The 24,824-nt window shown below is 41.8% G+C and overlaps 25 pseudogenes; all 25 read left to right on the top strand.

Annotated features, from left to right (window-relative positions):
- Positions 1–380: 380 nt before the first annotated feature.
- On the top strand, positions 381–499 carry LOC137111311 (5S ribosomal RNA; annotated as a pseudogene).
- An 868-nt stretch (positions 500–1,367) lies between these two features.
- On the top strand, positions 1,368–1,486 carry LOC137111312 (5S ribosomal RNA; annotated as a pseudogene).
- An 868-nt stretch (positions 1,487–2,354) lies between these two features.
- LOC137110088 (5S ribosomal RNA) lies at positions 2,355–2,473 on the top strand (annotated as a pseudogene).
- An 857-nt stretch (positions 2,474–3,330) lies between these two features.
- On the top strand, positions 3,331–3,449 carry LOC137110220 (5S ribosomal RNA; annotated as a pseudogene).
- An 857-nt stretch (positions 3,450–4,306) lies between these two features.
- LOC137110232 (5S ribosomal RNA) lies at positions 4,307–4,425 on the top strand (annotated as a pseudogene).
- Positions 4,426–5,292: 867 nt separating this feature from the next.
- On the top strand, positions 5,293–5,411 carry LOC137110852 (5S ribosomal RNA; annotated as a pseudogene).
- Positions 5,412–6,268: 857 nt separating this feature from the next.
- Positions 6,269–6,387, top strand: LOC137110030 (5S ribosomal RNA; annotated as a pseudogene).
- Positions 6,388–7,254: 867 nt separating this feature from the next.
- Positions 7,255–7,373, top strand: LOC137110853 (5S ribosomal RNA; annotated as a pseudogene).
- An 857-nt stretch (positions 7,374–8,230) lies between these two features.
- Positions 8,231–8,349, top strand: LOC137110031 (5S ribosomal RNA; annotated as a pseudogene).
- Positions 8,350–9,216: 867 nt separating this feature from the next.
- LOC137110854 (5S ribosomal RNA) lies at positions 9,217–9,335 on the top strand (annotated as a pseudogene).
- An 868-nt stretch (positions 9,336–10,203) lies between these two features.
- On the top strand, positions 10,204–10,322 carry LOC137110404 (5S ribosomal RNA; annotated as a pseudogene).
- An 868-nt stretch (positions 10,323–11,190) lies between these two features.
- On the top strand, positions 11,191–11,309 carry LOC137110323 (5S ribosomal RNA; annotated as a pseudogene).
- Positions 11,310–12,166: 857 nt separating this feature from the next.
- Positions 12,167–12,285, top strand: LOC137110243 (5S ribosomal RNA; annotated as a pseudogene).
- Positions 12,286–13,142: 857 nt separating this feature from the next.
- On the top strand, positions 13,143–13,261 carry LOC137110639 (5S ribosomal RNA; annotated as a pseudogene).
- An 867-nt stretch (positions 13,262–14,128) lies between these two features.
- LOC137110772 (5S ribosomal RNA) lies at positions 14,129–14,247 on the top strand (annotated as a pseudogene).
- Positions 14,248–15,104: 857 nt separating this feature from the next.
- LOC137110405 (5S ribosomal RNA) lies at positions 15,105–15,223 on the top strand (annotated as a pseudogene).
- Positions 15,224–16,090: 867 nt separating this feature from the next.
- LOC137110407 (5S ribosomal RNA) lies at positions 16,091–16,209 on the top strand (annotated as a pseudogene).
- An 858-nt stretch (positions 16,210–17,067) lies between these two features.
- LOC137111314 (5S ribosomal RNA) lies at positions 17,068–17,186 on the top strand (annotated as a pseudogene).
- Positions 17,187–18,054: 868 nt separating this feature from the next.
- On the top strand, positions 18,055–18,173 carry LOC137111315 (5S ribosomal RNA; annotated as a pseudogene).
- Positions 18,174–19,041: 868 nt separating this feature from the next.
- On the top strand, positions 19,042–19,160 carry LOC137110242 (5S ribosomal RNA; annotated as a pseudogene).
- Positions 19,161–20,028: 868 nt separating this feature from the next.
- Positions 20,029–20,147, top strand: LOC137111316 (5S ribosomal RNA; annotated as a pseudogene).
- Positions 20,148–21,015: 868 nt separating this feature from the next.
- Positions 21,016–21,134, top strand: LOC137110090 (5S ribosomal RNA; annotated as a pseudogene).
- Positions 21,135–21,991: 857 nt separating this feature from the next.
- On the top strand, positions 21,992–22,110 carry LOC137110254 (5S ribosomal RNA; annotated as a pseudogene).
- Positions 22,111–22,967: 857 nt separating this feature from the next.
- LOC137110033 (5S ribosomal RNA) lies at positions 22,968–23,086 on the top strand (annotated as a pseudogene).
- An 867-nt stretch (positions 23,087–23,953) lies between these two features.
- Positions 23,954–24,072, top strand: LOC137110855 (5S ribosomal RNA; annotated as a pseudogene).
- Positions 24,073–24,824: the final 752 nt, after the last annotated feature.

Genomic DNA, 24,824 nt, shown 5'->3' on the forward strand with positions numbered 1-24,824 from the left:
GTTAGGGTTAGCGACTGTCTTTTGGTTTGTTTCTTTCTATCAGGCTAGCTAGCACTTTCTGTGGGAAATTGCTTATTTTGTTTATTATGTTGGCCTTGGTTCGCCCTGAGTTGTAGTGTCATGTTTTGTTTGACACTTTCTTTCGTTTAAAATAAATATCATTCTGTTGGAACATCTCGATCCTGGATTTTGGTTTGGGGATCGGAGAGGGAACATGCTAATTTATCTTTGTATGTTGCACCCTGACCCCCTAGACAGGGGCGTAACAGACCAGTACAGTTATAGTACTTTGTACTTTGCCACATTTATCTTCTTCTTAGCAAGTGTCATGCATTCTGCTTCTCCAGCGTTTTTAAGAGCTGTTGATGATATCAAATGCAGCTTACGGCCACACCGCTCTCTAAACGCCCGATCTCGTCCGATCTCGGCAGCCAAATAGAGCCGGGCCTGGTTAGTACTTGGTAGGAAGACCGCCTGGGAATACCAGGTGCTGTAAGCTTTTTTGCTTGGGTTTACGGGCAGCACAAGCTGGTGTTACTGCCTATTTATTCGTAGAAATTGTTCTATATTTTCATCAAATTTTGTTCTTTCATTGCTGTTTTGCTACTTTATTGGTTTGCCGACCATCGTGCTTCATTACTAGTAGACCATGTTACGGTCCTGGCCATATGTGTTGTTTTTATTTTCTTGTTCTTATAGGTGCCCTGCCTGATTGGCCGGATTGGGGGGCAGTACAGGAAGCTGATTGGTCCATCCTACACTTCCTGGAGTTTTAAAAGTACGGTTCCCAACAGCTAGCGAGGCTCTTTCTGGCATCAGCACCTGTTTGCTGTTCTTGGTTTCCAAACCTTATTTAGCATTTTTGAATTGTTAGGTTTTGTGCCGTGGTTTTGTTTATAAATTGTATATTTTGTAAATAGTATTAAATCTGTAGGGGTGGACTGCCATTTTTCTTTTGATTGTTTTCTCTTGTTTTCACATTAGGGAGTTAGGGTTAGCGACTGTCTTTTGGTTTGTTTCTTTCTATCAGGCTAGCTAGCACTTTCTGTGGGAAATTGCTTATTTTGTTTATTATGTTGGCCTTGGTTCGCCCTGAGTTGTAGTGTCATGTTTTGTTTGACACTTTCTTTCGTTTAAAATAAATATCATTCTGTTGGAACATCTCGATCCTGGATTTTGGTTTGGGGATCGGAGAGGGAACATGCTAATTTATCTTTGTATGTTGCACCCTGACCCCCTAGACAGGGGCGTAACAGACCAGTACAGTTATAGTACTTTGTACTTTGCCACATTTATCTTCTTCTTAGCAAGTGTCATGCATTCTGCTTCTCCAGCGTTTTTAAGAGCTGTTGATGATATCAAATGCAGCTTACGGCCACACCGCTCTCTAAACGCCCGATCTCGTCCGATCTCGGCAGCCAAATAGAGCCGGGCCTGGTTAGTACTTGGTAGGAAGACCGCCTGGGAATACCAGGTGCTGTAAGCTTTTTTGCTTGGGTTTACGGGCAGCACAAGCTGGTGTTACTGCCTATTTATTCATAGAAATTGTTCTATATTTTCATCAAATTTTGTTCTTTAATTGCTGTTTTGCTACTTTATTGGTTTGCCGACCATCGTGCTTCATTACTAGTAGACCATGTTACGGTCCTGGCCATATGTGTTGTTTTTATTTTCTTGTTCTTATAGGTGCCCTGCCTGATTGGCCGGATTGGGGGGCAGTACAGGAAGCTGATTGGTCCATCCTACACTTCCTGGAGTTTTAAAAGTACGGTTCCCAACAGCTAGCGAGGCTCTTTCTGGCATCAGCACCTGTTTGCTGTTCTTGGTTTCCAAACCTTATTTAGCATTTTTGAATTGTTAGGTTTTGTGCCGTGGTTTTGTTTATAAATTGTATATTTTGTAAATAGTATTAAATCTGTAGGGGTGGACTGCCATTTTTCTTTTGATTGTTTTCTCTTGTTTTCACATTAGGGAGTTAGGGTTAGCGACTGTCTTTTGGTTTGTTTCTTTCTATCAGGCTAGCTAGCACTTTCTGTGGGAAATGGCTTATTTTGTTTATTATGTTGGCCTTGGTTCGCCCTGAGTTGTAGTGTCATGTTTTGTTTGACACTTTCTTTCGTTTAAAATAAATATCATTCTGTTGGAACATCTCAATCCTGGATTTTGGTTTGGGGATCGGAGAGGGAACATGCAAATTTATCTTTGTATGTTTCACCCTGATCCCCTAGACAGGGGCGTAACAGACCAGTACAGTTATAGTACTTTGTACTTTGCCACATTTATCTTATTCTTAGCAAGAGTCATGCATTCTGCTTCTCTAGCGTTTTTAAGAGCTGTTGATGATGTCAAATGCAGCTTACGGCCACACCGCTCTCTAAGTGCCCGATCTCGTCCGATCTCGGCAGCCAAATAGAGCCGGGCCTGGTTAGTACTTGGTAGGAAGACCGCCTGGGAATACCAGGTGCTGTAAGCTTTTTTGCTTGGGTTTACGGGCAGCACAAGCTGGTGTTACTGCCTATTTATTCGTAGAAATTGTTCTATATTTTCATCAAATTTTGTTCTTTCATTGCTGTTTTGCTACTTTATTGGTTTGCCAACCATCGTGCTTCATTACTAGTAGACCATGTTACGGTCCTGGCCATATGTGTTGTTTTTATTTTCTTGTTCTTATAGGTGCCCTGCCTGATTGGCCGGATTGGGGGGCAGTACAGGAAGCTGATTGGTCCATCCTACACTTCCTGGAGTTTTAAAAGTACGGTTCCCAACAGCTAGCGAGGCTCTTTCTGGCATCAGCACCTGTTTGCTGTTCTTGGTTTCCAAACCTTATTTAGCATTTTTGAATTGTTAGGTTTTGTGCCGTGGTTTTGTTTATAAATTGTATATTTTGTAAATAGTATTAAATCTGTAGGGGTGAACTGCCATTTTCTTTGGACTGTTTTCACATTAGGGAGTTAGGGTTAGCGACTGTCTTTTGGTTTGTTTATTTCTATCAGGCTAGCTAGCACTTTCTGTGGGAAATGGCTTATTTTGTTTATTATGTTGGCCTTGGTTCGCCCTGAGTTGTAGTGTCATGTTTTGTTTGACACTTTCTTTCGTTTAAAATAAATATCATTCTGTTGGAACATCTCGATCCTGGATTTTGGTTTGGGGATCGGAGAGGGAACATGCTAATTTATCTTTGTATGTGGCACCCTGACCCCCTAGACAGGGGCGTAACAGACCAGTACAGTTATAGTACTTTGTACTTTGCCACATTTATCTTCTTCTTAGCAAGTGTCATGCATTCTGCTTCTCCAGCGTTTTTAAGAGCTGTTGATGATGTCAAATGCAGCTTACGGCCACACCGCTCTCTAAGCGCCCGATCTCGTCCGATCTCGGCAGCCAAATAGAGCCGGGCCTGGTTAGTACTTGGTAGGAAGACCGCCTGGGAATACCAGGTGCTGTAAGCTTTTTTGCTTGGGTTTACGGGCAGCACAAGCTGGTGTTACTGCCTATTTATTCGTAGAAATTGTTCTATATTTTCATCAAATTTTGTTCTTTCATTGCTGTTTTGCTACTTTATTGGTTTGCCAACCATCGTGCTTCATTACTAGTAGACCATGTTACGGTCCTGGCCATATGTGTTGTTTTTATTTTCTTGTTCTTATAGGTGCCCTGCCTGATTGGCCGGATTGGGGGGCAGTACCGGAAGCTGAGTGGTCCATCCTACACTTCCTGGAGTTTTAAAAGTACGGTTCCCAACAGCTAGCGAGGCTCTTTCTGGCATCAGCACCTGTTTGCTGTTCTTGGTTTCCAAACCTTATTTAGTATTTCTGAATTGTTAGGTTTTGTGCCGTGGTTTTGTTTATAAATTGTATATTTTGTAAATAGTATTAAATCTGTAGGGGTGAACTGCCATTTTCTTTGGACTGTTTTCACATTAGGGAGTTAGGGTTAGCGACTGTCTTTTGGTTTGTTTATTTCTATCAGGCTAGCTAGCACTTTCTGTGGGAAATGGCTTATTTTGTTTATTATGTTGGCCTTGGTTCGCCCTGAGTTGTAGTGTCATGTTTTGTTTGACACTTTCTTTCGTTTAAAATAAATATCATTCTGTTGGAACATCTCGATCCTGGATTTTGGTTTGGGGATCGGAGAGGGAACATGCTAATTTATCTTTGTATGTGGCACCCTGACCCCCTAGACAGGGGCGTAACAGACCAGTACAGTTATAGTACTTTGTACTTTGCCACATTTATCTTCTTCTTAGCAAGTGTCATGCATTCTGCTTCTCCAGCGTTTTTAAGAGCTGTTGATGATGTCAAATGCAGCTTACGGCCACACCGCTCTCTAAGCGCCCGATCTCGTCCGATCTCGGCAGCCAAATAGAGCCGGGCCTGGTTAGTACTTGGTAGGAAGACCGCCTGGGAATACCAGGTGCTGTAAGCTTTTTTGCTTGGGTTTACGGGCAGCACAAGCTGGTGTTACTGCCTATTTATTCATAGAAATTGTTCTATATTTTCATCAAATTTTGTTCTTTCATTGCTGTTTTGCTACTTTATTGGTTTGTCAACCATCGTGCTTCATTACTAATAGACCATGTTACGGTCCTGGCCATATGTGTTGTTTTTATTTTCTTGTTCTTATAGGTGCCCTGCCTGATTGGCCGGATTGGGGGGCAGTACCGGAAGCTGAGTGGTCCATCCTACACTTCCTGGAGTTTTAAAAGTACGGTTCCCAACAGCTAGCGAGGCTCTTTCTGGCATCAGCACCTGTTTGCTGTTCTTGGTTTCCAAACCTTATTTAGTATTTCTGAATTGTTAGGTTTTGTGCCGTGGTTTTGTTTATAAATTGTATATTTTGTAAATAGTATTAAATCTGTAGGGGTGGACTGCCATTTTCTTTTGATTGTTTTCTCTTGTTTTCACATTAGGGAGTTAGGGTTAGCGACTGTCTTTTGGTTTGTTTATTTCTATCAGGCTAGCTAGCACTTTCTGTGGGAAATGGTTTATTTTGTTTATTATGTTGGCCTTGGTTCGCCCTGAGTTGTAGTGTCATGTTTTGTTTGACACTTTCTTTCGTTTAAAATAGATATCATTCTGTTGGAACATCTCGATCCTGGATTTTGGTTTGGGGATCGGAGAGGGAACATGCTAATTTATCTTTGTATGTTGCACCCTGACCCCCTAGACAGAGGCGTAACAGACCAGTACAGTTATAGTACTTTGTACTTTGCCACATTTATCTTCTTCTTAGCAAGGGTCATGCATTCTGCTTCTCCAGCGTTTTTGAGAGCTGTTGATGATGTCAAATGCAGCTTACGGCCACACTGCTCTCTAAGCGCCCGATCCCGTCCGATCTCGGCAGCCAAATAGGGCCGGGCCTTGTTAGTACTTGGTAGGAAGACCGCCTGGGAATACCACGTGCTGTAAGCTTCTTTGCTTGGGTTTACGGGCAGCACAAGCTGGTGTTACTGCTTATTTATTCATAGAAATTGTTCTATATTTTCATCAAATTTTGTTCTTTCATTGCTGTTTTGCTACTTTATTGGTTTGCCAACCATCGTGCTTCATTACTAGTAGACCATGTTACGGTCCTGGCCATATGTGTTGTTTTTATTTTCTTGTTCTTATAGGTGCCCTGCCTGATTGGCCGGATTGGGGGGCAGTACAGGAAGCTGATTGGTCCATCCTACACTTCCTGGAGTTTTAAAAGTACGGTTCCCAACAGCTAGCGAGGCTCTTTCTGGCATCAGCACCTGTTTGCTGTTCTTGGTTTCCAAACCTTATTTAGCATTTTTGAATTGTTAGGTTTTGTGCCGTGGTTTTGTTTATAAATTGTATATTTTGTAAATAGTATTAAATCTGTAGGGGTGAACTGCCATTTTCTTTGGACTGTTTTCACATTAGGGAGTTAGGGTTAGCGACTGTCTTTTGGTTTGTTTATTTCTATCAGGCTAGCTAGCACTCTCTGTGGGAAATGGCTTATTTTGTTTATTATGTTGGCCTTGGTTCGCCCTGAGTTGTAGTGTCATGTTTTGTTTGACACTTTCTTTCGTTTAAAATAAATATCATTCTGTTGGAACATCTCGATCCTGGATTTTGGTTTGGGGATCGGAGAGGGAACATGCTAATTTATCTTTGTATGTTGCACCCTGACCCCCTAGACAGGGGCGTAACAGACCAGTACAGTTATAGTACTTTGTACTTTGCCACATTTATCTTCTTCTTAGCAAGTGTCATGCATTCTGCTTCTCCAGCGTTTTTAAGAGCTGTTGATGATGTCAAATGCAGCTTATGGCCACACCGCTCTCTAAGCGCCCGATCTCGTCAGATCTCGGCAGCCAAATAGAGCCGGGCCTGGTTAGTACTTGGTAGGAAGACCGCCTGGGAATACCAGGTGCTGTAAGCTTTTTTGCTTGGGTTTACGGCCAGCACAAGCTGGTGTTACTGCCTATTTATTCATAGAAATTGTTCTATATTTTCATCAAATTTTGTTCTTTCATTTCTGTTTTGCTACTTTATTGGTTTGTCAACCATCTTGCTTCATTACTAGTAGACCATGTTACGGTCCTGGCCATATGTGTTGTTTTTATTTTGTTGTTCTTATAGGTGCCCTGCCTGATTGGCCGGATTTGGGGGAAGTACAGGAAGCTGATTGGTCCATCCTACACTTCCTGGAGTTTTAAAAGTACGGTTCCCAACAGCTAGCGAGGCTCTTTCTGGCAGCAGCACCTGTTTGCTGTTCTTGCTTTCCAAACCTTATTTAGCATTTTTGAATTGTTAGGTTTTGTGCCGTGGTTTTGTTTATAAATTGTATATTTTGTAAATAGTATTAAATCTGTAGGGGTGGACTGCCATTTTCTTTTGATTGTTTTCTCTTGTTTTCACATTAGGGAGTTAGGGTTAGCGACTGTCTTTTGGTTTGTTTATTTCTATCAGGCTAGCTAGCACTTTCTGTGGGAAATGGTTTATTTTGTTTATTATGTTGGCCTTGGTTCGCCCTGAGTTGTAGTGTCATGTTTTGTTTGACACTTTCTTTCGTTTAAAATAGATATCATTCTGTTGGAACATCTCGATCCTGGATTTTGGTTTGGGGATCGGAGAGGGAACATGCTAATTTATCTTTGTATGTTGCACCCTGACCCCCTAGACAGAGGCGTAACAGACCAGTACAGTTATAGTACTTTGTACTTTGCCACATTTATCTTCTTCTTAGCAAGGGTCATGCATTCTGCTTCTCCAGCGTTTTTGAGAGCTGTTGATGATGTCAAATGCAGCTTACGGCCACACTGCTCTCTAAGCGCCCGATCCCGTCCGATCTCGGCAGCCAAATAGGGCCGGGCCTTGTTAGTACTTGGTAGGAAGACCGCCTGGGAATACCACGTGCTGTAAGCTTCTTTGCTTGGGTTTACGGGCAGCACAAGCTGGTGTTACTGCCTATTTATTCATAGAAATTGTTCTATATTTTCATCAAATTTTGTTCTTTCATTGCTGTTTTGCTACTTTATTGGTTTGCCAACCATCGTGCTTCATTACTAGTAGACCATGTTACGGTCCTGGCCATATGTGTTGTTTTTATTTTCTTGTTCTTATAGGTGCCCTGCCTGATTGGCCGGATTGGGGGGCAGTACAGGAAGCTGATTGGTCCATCCTACACTTCCTGGAGTTTTAAAAGTACGGTTCCCAACAGCTAGCGAGGCTCTTTCTGGCATCAGCACCTGTTTGCTGTTCTTGGTTTCCAAACCTTATTTAGCATTTTTGAATTGTTAGGTTTTGTGCCGTGGTTTTGTTTATAAATTGTATATTTTGTAAATAGTATTAAATCTGTAGGGGTGAACTGCCATTTTCTTTGGACTGTTTTCACATTAGGGAGTTAGGGTTAGCGACTGTCTTTTGGTTTGTTTATTTCTATCAGGCTAGCTAGCACTCTCTGTGGGAAATGGCTTATTTTGTTTATTATGTTGGCCTTGGTTCGCCCTGAGTTGTAGTGTCATGTTTTGTTTGACACTTTCTTTCGTTTAAAATAAATATCATTCTGTTGGAACATCTCGATCCTGGATTTTGGTTTGGGGATCGGAGAGGGAACATGCTAATTTATCTTTGTATGTTGCACCCTGACCCCCTAGACAGGGGCGTAACAGACCAGTACAGTTATAGTACTTTGTACTTTGCCACATTTATCTTCTTCTTAGCAAGTGTCATGCATTCTGCTTCTCCAGCGTTTTTAAGAGCTGTTGATGATGTCAAATGCAGCTTATGGCCACACCGCTCTCTAAGCGCCCGATCTCGTCAGATCTCGGCAGCCAAATAGAGCCGGGCCTGGTTAGTACTTGGTAGGAAGACCGCCTGGGAATACCAGGTGCTGTAAGCTTTTTTGCTTGGGTTTACGGCCAGCACAAGCTGGTGTTACTGCCTATTTATTCATAGAAATTGTTCTATATTTTCATCAAATTTTGTTCTTTCATTTCTGTTTTGCTACTTTATTGGTTTGTCAACCATCTTGCTTCATTACTAGTAGACCATGTTACGGTCCTGGCCATATGTGTTGTTTTTATTTTGTTGTTCTTATAGGTGCCCTGCCTGATTGGCCGGATTTGGGGGAAGTACAGGAAGCTGATTGGTCCATCCTACACTTCCTGGAGTTTTAAAAGTACGGTTCCCAACAGCTAGCGAGGCTCTTTCTGGCAGCAGCACCTGTTTGCTGTTCTTGCTTTCCAAACCTTATTTAGCATTTTTGAATTGTTAGGTTTTGTGCCGTGGTTTTGTTTATAAATTGTATATTTTGTAAATAGTATTAAATCTGTAGGGGTGGACTGCCATTTTCTTTTGATTGTTTTCTCTTGTTTTCACATTAGGGAGTTAGGGTTAGCGACTGTCTTTTGGTTTGTTTATTTCTATCAGGCTAGCTAGCACTTTCTGTGGGAAATGGTTTATTTTGTTTATTATGTTGGCCTTGGTTCGCCCTGAGTTGTAGTGTCATGTTTTGTTTGACACTTTCTTTCGTTTAAAATAGATATCATTCTGTTGGAACATCTCGATCCTGGATTTTGGTTTGGGGATCGGAGAGGGAACATGCTAATTTATCTTTGTATGTTGCACCCTGACCCCCTAGACAGAGGCGTAACAGACCAGTACAGTTATAGTACTTTGTACTTTGCCACATTTATCTTCTTCTTAGCAAGGGTCATGCATTCTGCTTCTCCAGCGTTTTTGAGAGCTGTTGATGATGTCAAATGCAGCTTACGGCCACACTGCTCTCTAAGCGCCCGATCCCGTCCGATCTCGGCAGCCAAATAGGGCCGGGCCTTGTTAGTACTTGGTAGGAAGACCGCCTGGGAATACCACGTGCTGTAAGCTTCTTTGCTTGGGTTTACGGGCAGCACAAGCTGGTGTTACTGCCTATTTATTCATAGAAATTGTTCTATATTTTCATCAAATTTTGTTCTTTCATTGCTGTTTTGCTACTTGATTGGTTTGTCAACCATCGTGCTTCATTACTAATAGACCATGTTACGGTCCTGGCCATATGTGTTGTTTTTATTTTCTTGTTCTTATAGGTGCCCTGCCTGATTGGCCGGATATGGGGGCAGTACAGGAAGCTGATTGGTCCATCCTACACTTCCTGGAGTTTTAAAAGTACGGTTCCCAACAGCTAGCGAGGCTCTTTCTGGCATCAGCACCTGTTTGCTGTTCTTGGTTTCCAAACCTTATTTAGTATTTCTGAATTGTTAGGTTTTGTGCCGTGGTTTTGTTTATAAATTGTATATTTTGTAAATAGTATTAAATCTGTAGGGGTGGACTGCCATTTTTCTTTTGATTGTTTTCTCTTGTTTTCACATTAGGGAGTTAGGGTTAGCGACTGTCTTTTGGTTTGTTTCTTTCTATCAGGCTAGCTAGCACTTTCTGTGGGAAATGGCTTATTTTGTTTATTATGTTGGCCTTGGTTCGCCCTGAGTTGTAGTGTCATGTTTTGTTTGACACTTTTTTTCGTTTAAAATAAATATCATTCTGTTGGAACATCTCAATCTTGGATTTTGGTTTGGGGATCGGAGAGGGAACATGCAAATTTATCTTTGTATGTTTCACCCTGACCCCCTAGACAGGGGCGTAACAGACCAGTACAGTTATAGTACTTTGTACTTTGCCACATTTATCTTCTTCTTAGCAAGTGTCATGCATTCTGCTTCTCTAGCGTTTTTAAGAGCTGTTGATGATGTCAAATGCATGTTACGGCCACACCGCTCTCTAAGCGCCCGATCTCGTCCGATCTCGGCAGCCAAATAGGGCCGGGCCTGGTTAGTACTTGGTAGGAAGACCGCCTGGGAATACCAGGTGCTGTAAGCTTTTTTGCTTGGGTTTACGGGCAGCTCAAGCTGGTGTTACTGCCTATTTATTCATAGAAATTGTTCTATATTTTCATCAAATTTTGTTCTTTCATTGCTGTTTTGCTACTTTATTCGTTTGTCAACCATCGTGCTTCATTACTAGTAGACCATGTTACGGTCATGGCCATATGTGTTGTTTTTATTTTCTTGTTCTTATAGGTGCCCTGCCTGATTGGCCGGATTTGGGGGAAGTACAGGAAGCTGATTGGTCCATCCTACACTTCCTGGAGTTTTAAAAGTACGGTTCCCAACAGCTAGCGAGGCTCTTTCTGGCAGCAGCACCTGTTTGCTGTTCTTAGTTTCCAAATCTTATTTAGCATTTTTGAATTGTTAGGTTTTGTGCCGTGGTTTTGTTTATAAATTGTATATTTTGTAAATAGTATTAAATCTGTAGGGGTGGACTGCCATTTTTCTTTTGATTGTTTTCTCTTGTTTTCACATTAGGGAGTTAGGGTTAGCGACTATCTTTTGGTTTGTTTCTTTCTATCAGGCTAGCTAGCACTTTCTGTGGGAAATGGCTTATTTTGTTTATTATGTTGGCCTTGGTTCGCCCTGAGTTGTAGTGTCATGTTTTGTTTGACACTTTCTTTCGTTTAAAATAAATATCATTCTGTTGGAACATCTCGATTCTGGATTTTGGTTTGGGGATCGGAGAGGGAACATGCTAATTTATCTTTGTATGTTGCACCCTGACCCCCTAGACAGGGGCGTAACAGACCAGTACAGTTATAGTACTTTGTACTTTGCCACATTTATCTTCTTCTTAGCAAGTGTCATGCATTCTGCTTCTCCAGCGTTTTTAAGAGCTGTTGATGATGTCAAATGCAGCTTACGGCCACACCGCTCTCTGAGCGCCCGATCTCGTCCGATCTCAGCAGCCAAATAGGGCCGGGCCTGGTTAGTACTTGGAAGGAAGACCGCCTGGGAATACCAGGTGCTGTAAGCTTTTTTGCTTGGGTTTACGGGCAGCTCAAGCTGGTGTTACTGCCTATTTATTCATAGAAATTGTTCTATATTTTCATCAAATTTTGTTCTTTCATTGCTGTTTTGCTACTTTATTGGTTTGTCAACCATCGTGCTTCATTACTAGTAGACCATGTTACGGTCATGGCCATATGTGTTGTTTTTATTTTCTTGTTCTTATAGGTGCCCTGCCTGATTGGCTGGATTTGGGGGAAGTACAGGAAGCTGATTGGTCCATCCTACACTTCCTGGAGTTTTAAAAGTACGGTTCCCAACAGCTAGCGAGGCTCTTTCTGGCAGCAGCACCTGTTTGCTGTTCTTGGTTTCCAAATCTTATTTAGCATTTTTAAATTGTTAGGTTTTGTGCCGTGGTTTTGTTTATAAATTGTATATTTTGTAAATAGTATTAAATCTGTAGGGGTGAACTGCCATTTTCTTTGGACTGTTTTCACATTAGGGAGTTAGGGTTAGCGACTGTCTTTTGGTTTGTTTATTTCTATCAGGCTAGCTAGCACTCTCTGTGGGAAATGGCTTATTTTGTTTATTATGTTGGCCTTGGTTCGCCCTGAGTTGTAGTGTCATGTTTTGTTTGACACTTTCTTTCGTTTAAAATAAATATCATTCTGTTGGAACATCTCGATCCTGGATTTTGGTTTGGGGATCGGAGAGGGAACATGCTAATTTATCTTTGTATGTGGCACCCTGACCCCCTAGACAGGGGCGTAACAGACCAGTACAGTTATAGTACTTTGTACTTTGCCACATTTTTCTTCTTCTTAGCAAGTGTCATGCATTCTGCTTCTCCAGCGTTTTTAAGAGCTGTTGATGATGTCAAATGCAGCTTACGGCCACACCGCTCTCTAAGCGCCCGATCTCGTCCGATCTCGGCAGCCAAATAGAGCCGGGCCTGGTTAGTACTTGGTAGGAAGACCGCCTGGGAATACCAGGTGCTGTAAGCTTTTTTGCTTGGGTTTACGGGCAGCACAAGCTGGTGTTACTGCCTATTTATTCATAGAAATTGTTCTATATTTTCATCAAATTTTGTTCTTTCATTGCTGTTTTGCTACTTTATTGGTTTGTCAACCATCGTGCTTCATTACTAATAGACCATGTTACGGTCCTGGCCATATGTGTTGTTTTTATTTTCTTGTTCTTATAGGTGCCCTGCCTGATTGGCCGGATTGGGGGGCAGTACCGGAAGCTGAGTGGTCCATCCTACACTTCCTGGAGTTTTAAAAGTACGGTTCCCAACAGCTAGCGAGGCTCTTTCTGGCATTAGCACCTGTTTGCTGTTCTTTGTTTCCAAACCTTATTTAGTATTTCTGAATTGTTAGGTTTTGTGCCGTGGTTTTGTTTATAAATTGTATATTTTGTAAATAGTATTAAATCTGTAGGGGTGAACTACCATTTTCTTTGGACTGTTTTCACATTAGGGAGTTAGGGTTAGCGACTGTCTTTTGGTTTGTTTATTTCTATCAGGCTAGCTAGCACTTTCTGTGGGAAATGGCTTATTTTGTTTATTATGTTGGCCTTGGTTCGCCCTGAGTTGTAGTGTCATGTTTTGTTTGACACTTTCTTTCGTTTAAAATAAATATCATTCTGTTGGAACATCTCGATCCTGGATTTTGGTTTGGGGATCGGAGAGGGAACATGCTAATTTATCTTTGTATGTTGCACCCTGACCCCCTAGACAGGGGCGTAACAGACCAGTACAGTTATAGTGCTTTGTACTTTGCCACATTTATCTTCTTCTTAGCAAGTGTCATGCATTCTGCTTCTCCAGCGTTTTTGAGAGCTGTTGATGATGTCAAATGCAGCTTATGGCCACACTGCTCTCTAAGCGCCCGATCCCGTCCGATCTCGGCAGCCAAATAGGGCCGGGCCTTGTTAGTACTTGGTAGGAAGACCGCCTGGGAATACCAGGTGCTGTAAGCTTCTTTGCTTGGGTTTACGGGCAGCACAAGCTGGTGTTACTGCCTATTTATTCATAGAAATTGTTCTATATTTTCATCAAATTTTGTTCTTTCATTGCTGTTTTGCTACTTTATTGGTTTGTCAACCATCGTGCTTCATTACTAGTAGACCATGTTACGGTCCTGGCCATATGTGTTGTTTTTATTTTCTTGTTCTTATAGGTGCCGTGCCTGATTGGCCGGATTTGGGGGAAGTACAGGAAGCTGATTGGTCCATCCTACACTTCCTGGAGTTTTAAATGTACGGTTCCCAACAGCTAGCGAGGCTCTTTCTGGCAGCAGCACCTGTTTGCTGTTCTTGGTTTCCAAATCTTATTTAGCATTTTTGAATTGTTAGGTTTTGTGCCGTGGTTTTGTTTATAAATTGTATATTTTGTAAATAGTATTAAATCTGTAGGGGTGGACTGCCATTTTCTTTTGATTGTTTTCTCTTGTTTTCACATTAGGGAGTTAGGGTTAGCGACTATCTTTTGGTTTGTTTATTTCTATCAGGCTAGCTAGCACTTTCTGTGGGAAATGGCTTATTTTGTTTATTATGTTGGCCTTGGTTCGCCCTGAGTTGTAGTGTCATGTTTTGTTTGACACTTTCTTTCGTTTAAAATAAATATCATTCTGTTGGAACATCTCAATCCTGGATTTTGGTTTGGGGATCGGAGAGGGAACATGCAAATTTATCTTTGTATGTTTCACCCTGACCCCCTAGACAGGGGCGTAACAGACCAGTACAGTTATAGTACTTTGTACTTTGCCACATTTATCTTCTTCTTAGCAAGTGTCATGCATTCTGCTTCTCTAGCGTTTTTAAGAGCTGTTGATGATGTCAAATGCATGTTACGGCCACACCGCTCTCTAAGCGCCCGATCTCGTCCGATCTCGGCAGCCAAATAGGGCCGGGCCTGGTTAGTACTTGGTAGGAAGACCGCCTGGGAATACTAGGTGCTGTAAGCTTTTTTGCTTGGGTTTACGGGCAGCTCAAGCTGGTGTTACTGCCTATTTATTCATAGAAATTGTTCTATATTTTCATCAAATTTTGTTCTTTCATTGCTGTTTTGCTACTTTATTGGTTTGCCAACCATCGTGCTTCATTACTAGTAGACCATGTTACGGTCATGGCCATATGTGTTGTTTTTATTTTCTTGTTCTTATAGGTGCCCTGCCTGATTGGCCGGATTGGGGGGCAGTACAGGAAGATGATTGGTCCATCCTACACTTCCTGGAGTTTTAAAAGTACGGTTCCCAACAGCTAGCGAGGCTCTTTCTGGCATCAGCACCTGTTTGCTGTTCTTGGTTTCCAACCCTTATTTAGCATTTTTGAATTGTTAGGTTTTGTGCCGTGGTTTTGTTTATAAATTGTATATTTTGTAAATAGTATTAAATCTGTAGGGGTGAACTGCCATTTTCTTTGGACTGTTTTCACATTAGGGAGTTAGGGTTAGCGACTGTCTTTTGGTTTGTTTATTTCTATCAGGCTAGCTAGCACTTTCTGTGGGAAATGGCTTATTTTGTTTATTATGTTGGCCTTGGTTCGCCCTGAGTTGTAGTGTCATGTTTTGTTTGACACTTTCTTTCGTTTAAAATAAATATCATTCTGTTGGAACATCTCGATCCTGGATTTTGGTTTGGGGATCGGAGAGGGAACATGCTAATTTATCTTTGTATGTTGCACCCTGACCCCCTAGAAAGGGGCGTAACAGACCAGTACAGTTATAGTACTTTGTACTTTGACACATTTATCTTCTTCTTAGCAAGTGTCATGCATTCTGCTTCTCCAGCGTTTTTAAGAGCTGTTGATGATATCAAATGCATGTTACGGCCACACCGCTCTCTAAGCGCCCGATCTCGTCCGATCTCGGCAGCCAAATAGGGCCGGGCCTGGTTAGTACTTGGTAGGAAGACCGCCTGGGAATACCAGGTGCTGTAAGCTTTTTTGCTTGGGTTTACGGGCAGCTCAAGCTGGTGTTACTGCCTATTTATTCATAGAAATTGTTCTATATTTTCATCAAATTTTGTTCTTTCATTGCTGTTTTGCTACTTTATTGGTTTGTCAACCATCGTGCTTCATTACTAGTAGACCATGTTACGGTCCTGGCCATATGTGTTGTTTTTATTTTCTTGTTCTTATAGGTGCCCTGCCTGATTGGCCGGATTTGGGGGAAGTACAGGAAGCTGATTGGTCCATCCTACACTTCCTGGAGTTTTAAAAGTACGGTTCCCAACAGCTAGCGAGGCTCTTTCTGGCAGCAGCAACTGTTTGCTGTTCTTGGTTTCCAAATCTTATTTAGCATTTTTGAATTGTTAGGTTTTGTGCCGTGGTTTTGTTTATAAATTGTATATTTTGTAAATAGTATTAAATCTGTAGGGGTGGACTGCCATTTTCTTTTGATTGTTTTCTCTTGTTTTCACATTAGGGAGTTAGGGTTAGCGACTATCTTTTGGTTTGTTTATTTCTATCAGGCTAGCTAGCACTTTCTGTGGGAAATGGCTTATTTTGTTTATTATGTTGGCCTTGGTTCGCCCTGAGTTGTAGTATCATGTTTTGTTTGACACTTTCTTTCGTTTAAAATAAATATCATTCTGTTGGAACATCTCAATCCTGGATTTTGGTTTGAGGATCGGAGAGGGAACATGCAAATTTATCTTTGTATGTTTCACCCTGACCCCCTAGACAGGGGCGTAACAGACCAGTACAGTTATAGTACTTTGTACTTTGCCACATTTATCTTCTTCTTAGCAAGTGTCATGCATTCTGCTTCTCTAGCGTTTTTAAGAGCTGTTGATGATGTCAAATGCATGTTACGGCCACACCGCTCTCTAAGCGCCCGATCTCGTCCGATCTCGGCAGCCAAATAGGGCCGGGCCTGGTTAGTACTTGGTAGGAAGACCGCCTGGGAATACCAGGTGCTGTAAGCTTTTTTTGCTTGGGTTTACGGGCAGCTCAAGCTGGTGTTACTGCCTATTTATTCATAGAAATTGTTCTATATTTTCATCAAATTTTGTTCTTTCATTGCTGTTTTGCTACTTTATTGGTTTGTCAACCATCGTGCTTCATTACTAGTAGACCATGTTACGGTCCTGGCCATATGTGTTGTTTTTATTTTCTTGTTCTTATAGGTGCCCTGCCTGATTGGCCGGATTTGGGGGAAGTACAGGAAGCTGATTGGTCCATCCTACACTTCCTGGAGTTTTAAAAGTACGGTTCCCAACAGCTAGCGAGGCTCTTTCTGGCAGCAGCACCTGTTTGCTGTTCTTGGTTTCCAAATCTTATTTAGCATTTTTGAATCGTTAGGTTTTGTGCCGTGGTTTTGTTTATAAATTGTATATTTTGTAAATAGTATTAAATCTGTAGGGGTGAACTGCCATTTTCTTTGAACTGTTTTCACATTAGGGAGTTAGGGTTAGCGACTGTCTTTTGGTTTGTTTCTTTCTATCAGGCTAGCTAGCACTTTCTGTGGGAAATTGCTTATTTTGTTTATTATGTTGGCCTTGGTTCGCCCTGAGTTGTAGTGTCATGTTTTGTTTGACACTTTCTTTCGTTTAAAATAAATATCATTCTGTTGGAACATCTCGATCCAGGATTTTGGTTTGGGGATCGGAGAGGGAACATGCTAATTTATCTTTGTATGTTGCACCCTGACCCCCTAGACAGGGGCGTAACAGACCAGTACAGTTATAGTACTTTGTACTTTGCCACATTTATCTTCTTCTTAGCAAGTGTCATGCATTCTGCTTCTCCAGCGTTTTTAAGAGCTGTTGATGATATCAAATGCAGCTTACGGCCACACCGCTCTCTAAACGCCCGATCTCGTCCGATCTCGGCAGCCAAATAGAGCCGGGCCTGGTTAGTACTTGGTAGGAAGACCGCCTGGGAATACCAGGTGCTGTAAGCTTTTTTGCTTGGGTTTACGGGCAGCACAAGCTGGTGTTACTGCCTATTTATTCGTAGAAATTGTTCTATATTTTCATCAAATTTTGTTCTTTCATTGCTGTTTTGCTACTTTATTGGTTTGCCGACCATCGTGCTTCATTACTAGTAGACCATGTTACGGTCCTGGCCATATGTGTTGTTTTTATTTTCTTGTTCTTATAGGTGCCCTGCCTGATTGGCCGGATTGGGGGGCAGTACAGGAAGCTGATTGGTCCATCCTACACTTCCTGGAGTTTTAAAAGTACGGTTCCCAACAGCTAGCGAGGCTCTTTCTGGCATCAGCACCTGTTTGCTGTTCTTGGTTTCCAAACCTTATTTAGCATTTTTGAATTGTTAGGTTTTGTGCCGTGGTTTTGTTTATAAATTGTATATTTTGTAAATAGTATTAAATCTGTAGGGGTGGACTGCCATTTTTCTTTTGATTGTTTTCTCTTGTTTTCACATTAGGGAGTTAGGGTTAGCGACTGTCTTTTGGTTTGTTTCTTTCTATCAGGCTAGCTAGCACTTTCTGTGGGAAATTGCTTATTTTGTTTATTATGTTGGCCTTGGTTCGCCCTGAGTTGTAGTGTCATGTTTTGTTTGACACTTTCTTTCGTTTAAAATAAATATCATTCTGTTGGAACATCTCGATCCTGGATTTTGGTTTGGGGATCGGAGAGGGAACATGCTAATTTATCTTTGTATGTTGCACCCTGACCCCCTAGACAGGGGCGTAACAGACCAGTACAGTTATAGTACTTTGTACTTTGCCACATTTATCTTCTTCTTAGCAAGTGTCATGCATTCTGCTTCTCCAGCGTTTTTAAGAGCTGTTGATGATATCAAATGCAGCTTACGGCCACACCGCTCTCTAAACGCCCGATCTCGTCCGATCTCGGCAGCCAAATAGAGCCGGGCCTGGTTAGTACTTGGTAGGAAGACCGCCTGGGAATACCAGGTGCTGTAAGCTTTTTTGCTTGGGTTTACGGGCAGCACAAGCTGGTGTTACTGCCTATTTATTCGTAGAAATTGTTCTATATTTTCATCAAATTTTGTTCTTTCATTGCTGTTTTGCTACTTTATTGGTTTGCCGACCATCGTGCTTCATTACTAGTAGACCATGTTACGGTCCTGGCCATATGTGTTGTTTTTATTTTCTTGTTCTTATAGGTGCCCTGCCTGATTGGCCGGATTGGGGGGCAGTACAGGAAGCTGATTGGTCCATCCTACACTTCCTGGAGTTTTAAAAGTACGGTTCCCAACAGCTAGCGAGGCTCTTTCTGGCATCAGCACCTGTTTGCTGTTCTTGGTTTCCAAACCTTATTTAGCATTTTTGAATTGTTAGGTTTTGTGCCGTGGTTTTGTTTATAAATTGTATATTTTGTAAATAGTATTAAATCTGTAGGGGTGGACTGCCATTTTTCTTTTGATTGTTTTCTCTTGTTTTCACATTAGGGAGTTAGGGTTAGCGACTGTCTTTTGGTTTGTTTCTTTCTATCAGGCTAGCTAGCACTTTCTGTGGGAAATGGCTTATTTTGTTTATTATGTTGGCCTTGGTTCGCCCTGAGTTGTAGTGTCATGTTTTGTTTGACACTTTCTTTCGTTTAAAATAAATATCATTCTGTTGGAACATCTCGATCCTGGATTTTGGTTTGGGGATCGGAGAGGGAACATGCTAATTTATCTTTGTATGTTGCACCCTGACCCCCTAGACAGGGGCGTAACAGACCAGTACAGTTATAGTACTTTGTACTTTGCCACATTTATCTTCTTCTTAGCAAGTGTCATGCATTCTGCTTCTCCAGCGTTTTTAAGAGCTGTTGATGATATCAAATGCAGCTTACGGCCACACCGCTCTCTAAACGCCCGATCTCGTCCGATCTCGGCAGCCAAATAGAGCCGGGCCTGGTTAGTACTTGGTAGGAAGACCGCCTGGGAATACCAGGTGCAGTAAGCTTTTTTGCTTGGGTTTACGGGCAGCACAAGCTGGTGTTACTGCCTATTTATTCGTAGAAATTGTTCTATATTTTCATCAAATTTTGTTCTTTCATTGCTGTTTTGCTACTTTATTGGTTTGCCGACCATCGTGCTTCATTACTAGTAGACCATGTTACGGTCCTGGCCATATGTGTTGTTTTTATTTTCTTGTTCTTATAGGTGCCCTGCCTGATTGGCCGGATTGGGGGGCAGTACAGGAAGCTGATTGGTCCATCCTACACTTCCTGGAGTTTTAAAAGTACGGTTCCCAACAGCTAGCGAGGCTCTTTCTGGCATCAGCACCTGTTTGCTGTTCTTGGTTTCCAAACCTTATTTAGCATTTTTGAATTGTTAGGTTTTGTGCCGTGGTTTTGTTTATAAATTGTATATTTTGTAAATAGTATTAAATCTGTAGGGGTGGACTGCCATTTTTCTTTTGATTGTTTTCTCTTGTTTTCACATTAGGGAGTTAGGGTTAGCGACTGTCTTTTGGTTTGTTTCTTTCTATCAGGCTAGCTAGCACTTTCTGTGGGAAATTGCTTATTTTGTTTATTATGTTGGCCTTGGTTCGCCCTGAGTTGTAGTGTCATGTTTTGTTTGACACTTTCTTTCGTTTAAAATAAATATCATTCTGTTGGAACATCTCGATCCTGGATTTTGGTTTGGGGATCGGAGAGGGAACATGCTAATTTATCTTTGTATGTTGCACCCTGACCCCCTAGACAGGGGCGTAACAGACCAGTACAGTTATAGTACTTTGTACTTTGCCACATTTATCTTCTTCTTAGCAAGTGTCATGCATTCTGCTTCTCCAGCGTTTTTAAGAGCTGTTGATGATATCAAATGCAGCTTACGGCCACACCGCTCTCTAAACGCCCGATCTCGTCCGATCTCGGCAGCCAAATAGAGCCGGGCCTGGTTAGTACTTGGTAGGAAGACCGCCTGGGAATACCAGGTGCTGTAAGCTTTTTTGCTTGGGTTTACGGGCAGCACAAGCTGGTGTTACTGCCTATTTATTCATAGAAATTGTTCTATATTTTCATCAAATTTTGTTCTTTAATTGCTGTTTTGCTACTTTATTGGTTTGCCGACCATCGTGCTTCATTACTAGTAGACCATGTTACGGTCCTGGCCATATGTGTTGTTTTTATTTTCTTGTTCTTATAGGTGCCCTGCCTGATTGGCCGGATTGGGGGGCAGTACAGGAAGCTGATTGGTCCATCCTACACTTCCTGGAGTTTTAAAAGTACGGTTCCCAACAGCTAGCGAGGCTCTTTCTGGCATCAGCACCTGTTTGCTGTTCTTGGTTTCCAAACCTTATTTAGCATTTTTGAATTGTTAGGTTTTGTGCCGTGGTTTTGTTTATAAATTGTATATTTTGTAAATAGTATTAAATCTGTAGGGGTGGACTGCCATTTTTCTTTTGATTGTTTTCTCTTGTTTTCACATTAGGGAGTTAGGGTTAGCGACTGTCTTTTGGTTTGTTTCTTTCTATCAGGCTAGCTAGCACTTTCTGTGGGAAATGGCTTATTTTGTTTATTATGTTGGCCTTGGTTCGCCCTGAGTTGTAGTGTCATGTTTTGTTTGACACTTTCTTTCGTTTAAAATAAATATCATTCTGTTGGAACATCTCAATCCTGGATTTTGGTTTGGGGATCGGAGAGGGAACATGCAAATTTATCTTTGTATGTTTCACCCTGATCCCCTAGACAGGGGCGTAACAGACCAGTACAGTTATAGTACTTTGTACTTTGCCACATTTATCTTATTCTTAGCAAGAGTCATGCATTCTGCTTCTCTAGCGTTTTTAAGAGCTGTTGATGATGTCAAATGCAGCTTACGGCCACACCGCTCTCTAAGTGCCCGATCTCGTCCGATCTCGGCAGCCAAATAGAGCCGGGCCTGGTTAGTACTTGGTAGGAAGACCGCCTGGGAATACCAGGTGCTGTAAGCTTTTTTGCTTGGGTTTACGGGCAGCACAAGCTGGTGTTACTGCCTATTTATTCGTAGAAATTGTTCTATATTTTCATCAAATTTTGTTCTTTCATTGCTGTTTTGCTACTTTATTGGTTTGCCAACCATCGTGCTTCATTACTAGTAGACCATGTTACGGTCCTGGCCATATGTGTTGTTTTTATTTTCTTGTTCTTATAGGTGCCCTGCCTGATTGGCCGGATTGGGGGGCAGTACAGGAAGCTGATTGGTCCATCCTACACTTCCTGGAGTTTTAAAAGTACGGTTCCCAACAGCTAGCGAGGCTCTTTCTGGCATCAGCACCTGTTTGCTGTTCTTGGTTTCCAAACCTTATTTAGCATTTTTGAATTGTTAGGTTTTGTGCCGTGGTTTTGTTTATAAATTGTATATTTTGTAAATAGTATTAAATCTGTAGGGGTGAACTGCCATTTTCTTTGGACTGTTTTCACATTAGGGAGTTAGGGTTAGCGACTGTCTTTTGGTTTGTTTATTTCTATCAGGCTAGCTAGCACTCTCTGTGGGAAATGGCTTATTTTGTTTATTATGTTGGCCTTGGTTCGCCCTGAGTTGTAGTGTCATGTTTTGTTTGACACTTTCTTTCGTTTAAAATAAATATCATTCTGTTGGAACATCTCGATCCTGGATTTTGGTTTGGGGATCGGAGAGGGAACATGCTAATTTATCTTTGTATGTGGCACCCTGACCCCCTAGACAGGGGCGTAACAGACCAGTACAGTTATAGTACTTTGTACTTTGCCACATTTATCTTCTTCTTAGCAAGTGTCATGCATTCTGCTTCTCCAGCGTTTTTAAGAGCTGTTGATGATGTCAAATGCAGCTTACGGCCACACCGCTCTCTAAGCGCCCGATCTCGTCCGATCTCGGCAGCCAAATAGAGCCGGGCCTGGTTAGTACTTGGTAGGAAGACCGCCTGGGAATACCAGGTGCTGTAAGCTTTTTTGCTTGGGTTTACGGGCAGCACAAGCTGGTGTTACTGCCTATTTATTCGTAGAAATTGTTCTATATTTTCATCAAATTTTGTTCTTTCATTGCTGTTTTGCTACTTTATTGGTTTGCCAACCATCGTGCTTCATTACTAGTAGACCATGTTACGGTCCTGGCCATATGTGTTGTTTTTATTTTCTTGTTCTTATAGGTGCCCTGCCTGATTGGCCGGATTGGGGGGCAGTACCGGAAGCTGAGTGGTCCATCCTACACTTCCTGGAGTTTTAAAAGTACGGTTCCCAACAGCTAGCGAGGCTCTTTCTGGCATCAGCACCTGTTTGCTGTTCTTGGTTTCCAAACCTTATTTAGTATTTCTGAATTGTTAGGTTTTGTGCCGTGGTTTTGTTTATAAATTGTATATTTTGTAAATAGTATTAAATCTGTAGGGGTGAACTACCATTTTCTTTGGACTGTTTTCACATTAGGGAGTTAGGGTTAGCGACTGTCTTTTGGTTTGTTTATTTCTATCAGGCTAGCTAGCACTTTCTGTGGGAAATGGCTTATTTTGTTTATTATGTTGGCCTTGGTTCGCCCTGAGTTGTAGTGTCATGTTTTGTTTGACACTTTCTTTCGTTTAAAATAAATATCATTCTGTTGGAACATCTCGATCCTGGATTTTGGTTTGGGGATCGGAGAGGGAACATGCTAATTTATCTTTGTATGTTGCACCCTGACCCCCTAGACAGGGGCGTAACAGACCAGTACAGTTATAGTACTTTGTACTTTGCCACATTTATCTTCTTCTTAGCAAGTGTCATGCATTCTGCTTCTCCAGCGTTTTTAAGAGCTGTTGATGATGTCAAATGCAGCTTATGGCCACACCGCTCTCTAAGCGCCCGATCTCGTCAGATCTCGGCAGCCAAATAGAGCCGGGCCTGGTTAGTACTTGGTAGGAAGACCGCCTGGGAATACCAGGTGCTGTAAGCTTTTTTGCTTGGGTTTACGGCCAGCACAAGCTGGTGTTACTGCCTATTTATTCATAGAAATTGTTCTATATTTTCATCAAATTTAGTTCTTTCATTTCTGTTTTGCTACTTTATTGGTTTGTCAACCATCTTGCTTCATTACTAGTAGACCATGTTACGGTCCTGGCCATATGTGTTGTTTTTATTTTGTTGTTCTTATAGGTGCCCTGCCTGATTGGCCGGATTTGGGGGAAGTACAGGAAGCTGATTGGTCCATCCTACACTTCCTGGAGTTTTAAAAGTACGGTTCCCAACAGCTAGCGAGGCACTTTCTGGCAGCAGCACCTGTTTGCTGTTCTTGGTTTCCAAACCTTATTTAGCATTTTTGAATTGTTAGGTTTTGTGCCGTGGTTTGGTTTATAAATTGTGTATTTTGTAAATAGTATTAAATCTGTAGGGGTGAACAGCCATTTTCTTTTGATTGTTTTCTCTTGTTTTCACATTAGGGAGTTAGGGTTAGCGACTGTCTTTTGGTTTGTTTATTTCTATCAGGCTAGCTAGCACTTTCTGTGGGAAATGGCTTATTTTGTTTATTATGTTGGCCTTGGTTCGCCCTGAGTTGTAGTGTCATGTTTTGTTTGACACTTTCTTTCGTTTAAAATAAATATCATTCTGTTGGAACATCTCGATCCTGGATTTTGGTTTGGGGATCGGAGAGGGAACATGCTAATTTATCTTTGTATGTTGCACCCTGACCCCCTAGACAGAGGCGTAACAGACCAGTACAGTTATAGTACTTTGTACTTTGCCACATTTATCTTCTTCTTAGCAAGGGTCATGCATTCTGCTTCTCCAGCGTTTTTGAGAGCTGTTGATGATGTCAAATGCAGCTTACGGCCACACTGCTCTCTAAGCGCCCGATCCCGTCCGATCTCGGCAGCCAAATAGGGCCGGGCCTTGTTAGTACTTGGTAGGAAGACCGCCTGGGAATACCACGTGCTGTAAGCTTCTTTGCTTGGGTTTACGGGCAGCACAAGCTGGTGTTACTGCCTATTTATTCATAGAAATTGTTCTATATTTTCATCAAATTTTGTTCTTTCATTGCTGTTTTGCTACTTGATTGGTTTGTCAACCATCGTGCTTCATTACTAATAGACCATGTTACGGTCCTGGCCATATGTGTTGTTTTTATTTTCTTGTTCTTATAGGTGCCCTGCCTGATTGGCCGGATTGGGGGGCAGTACAGGAAGCTGATTGGTCCATCCTACACTTCCTGGAGTTTTAAAAGTACGGTTCCCAACAGCTAGCGAGGCTCTTTCTGGCATCAGCACCTGTTTGCTGTTCTTGGTTTCCAAACCTTATTTAGCATTTTTGAATTGTTAGGTTTTGTGCCGTGGTTTTGTTTATAAATTGTATATTTTGTAAATAGTATTAAATCTGTAGGGGTGAACTGCCATTTTCTTTGGACTGTTTTCACATTAGGGAGTTAGGGTTAGCGACTGTCTTTTGGTTTGTTTATTTCTATCAGGCTAGCTAGCACTTTCTGTGGGAAATGGCTTATTTTGTTTATTATGTTGGCCTTGGTTCGCCCTGAGTTGTAGTGTCATGTTTTGTTTGACACTTTCTTTCGTTTAAAATAAATATCATTCTGTTGGAACATCTCGATCCTGGATTTTGGTTTGGGGATCGGAGAGGGAACATGCTAATTTATCTTTGTATGTGGCACCCTGACCCCCTAGACAGGGGCGTAACAGACCAGT

The sequence above is a fragment of the Channa argus genome, unplaced genomic scaffold (genome assembly GCF_033026475.1).
Source record: "Channa argus isolate prfri unplaced genomic scaffold, Channa argus male v1.0 Contig009, whole genome shotgun sequence".
NCBI classification, from domain to species: domain Eukaryota; kingdom Metazoa; phylum Chordata; class Actinopteri; order Anabantiformes; family Channidae; genus Channa; species Channa argus.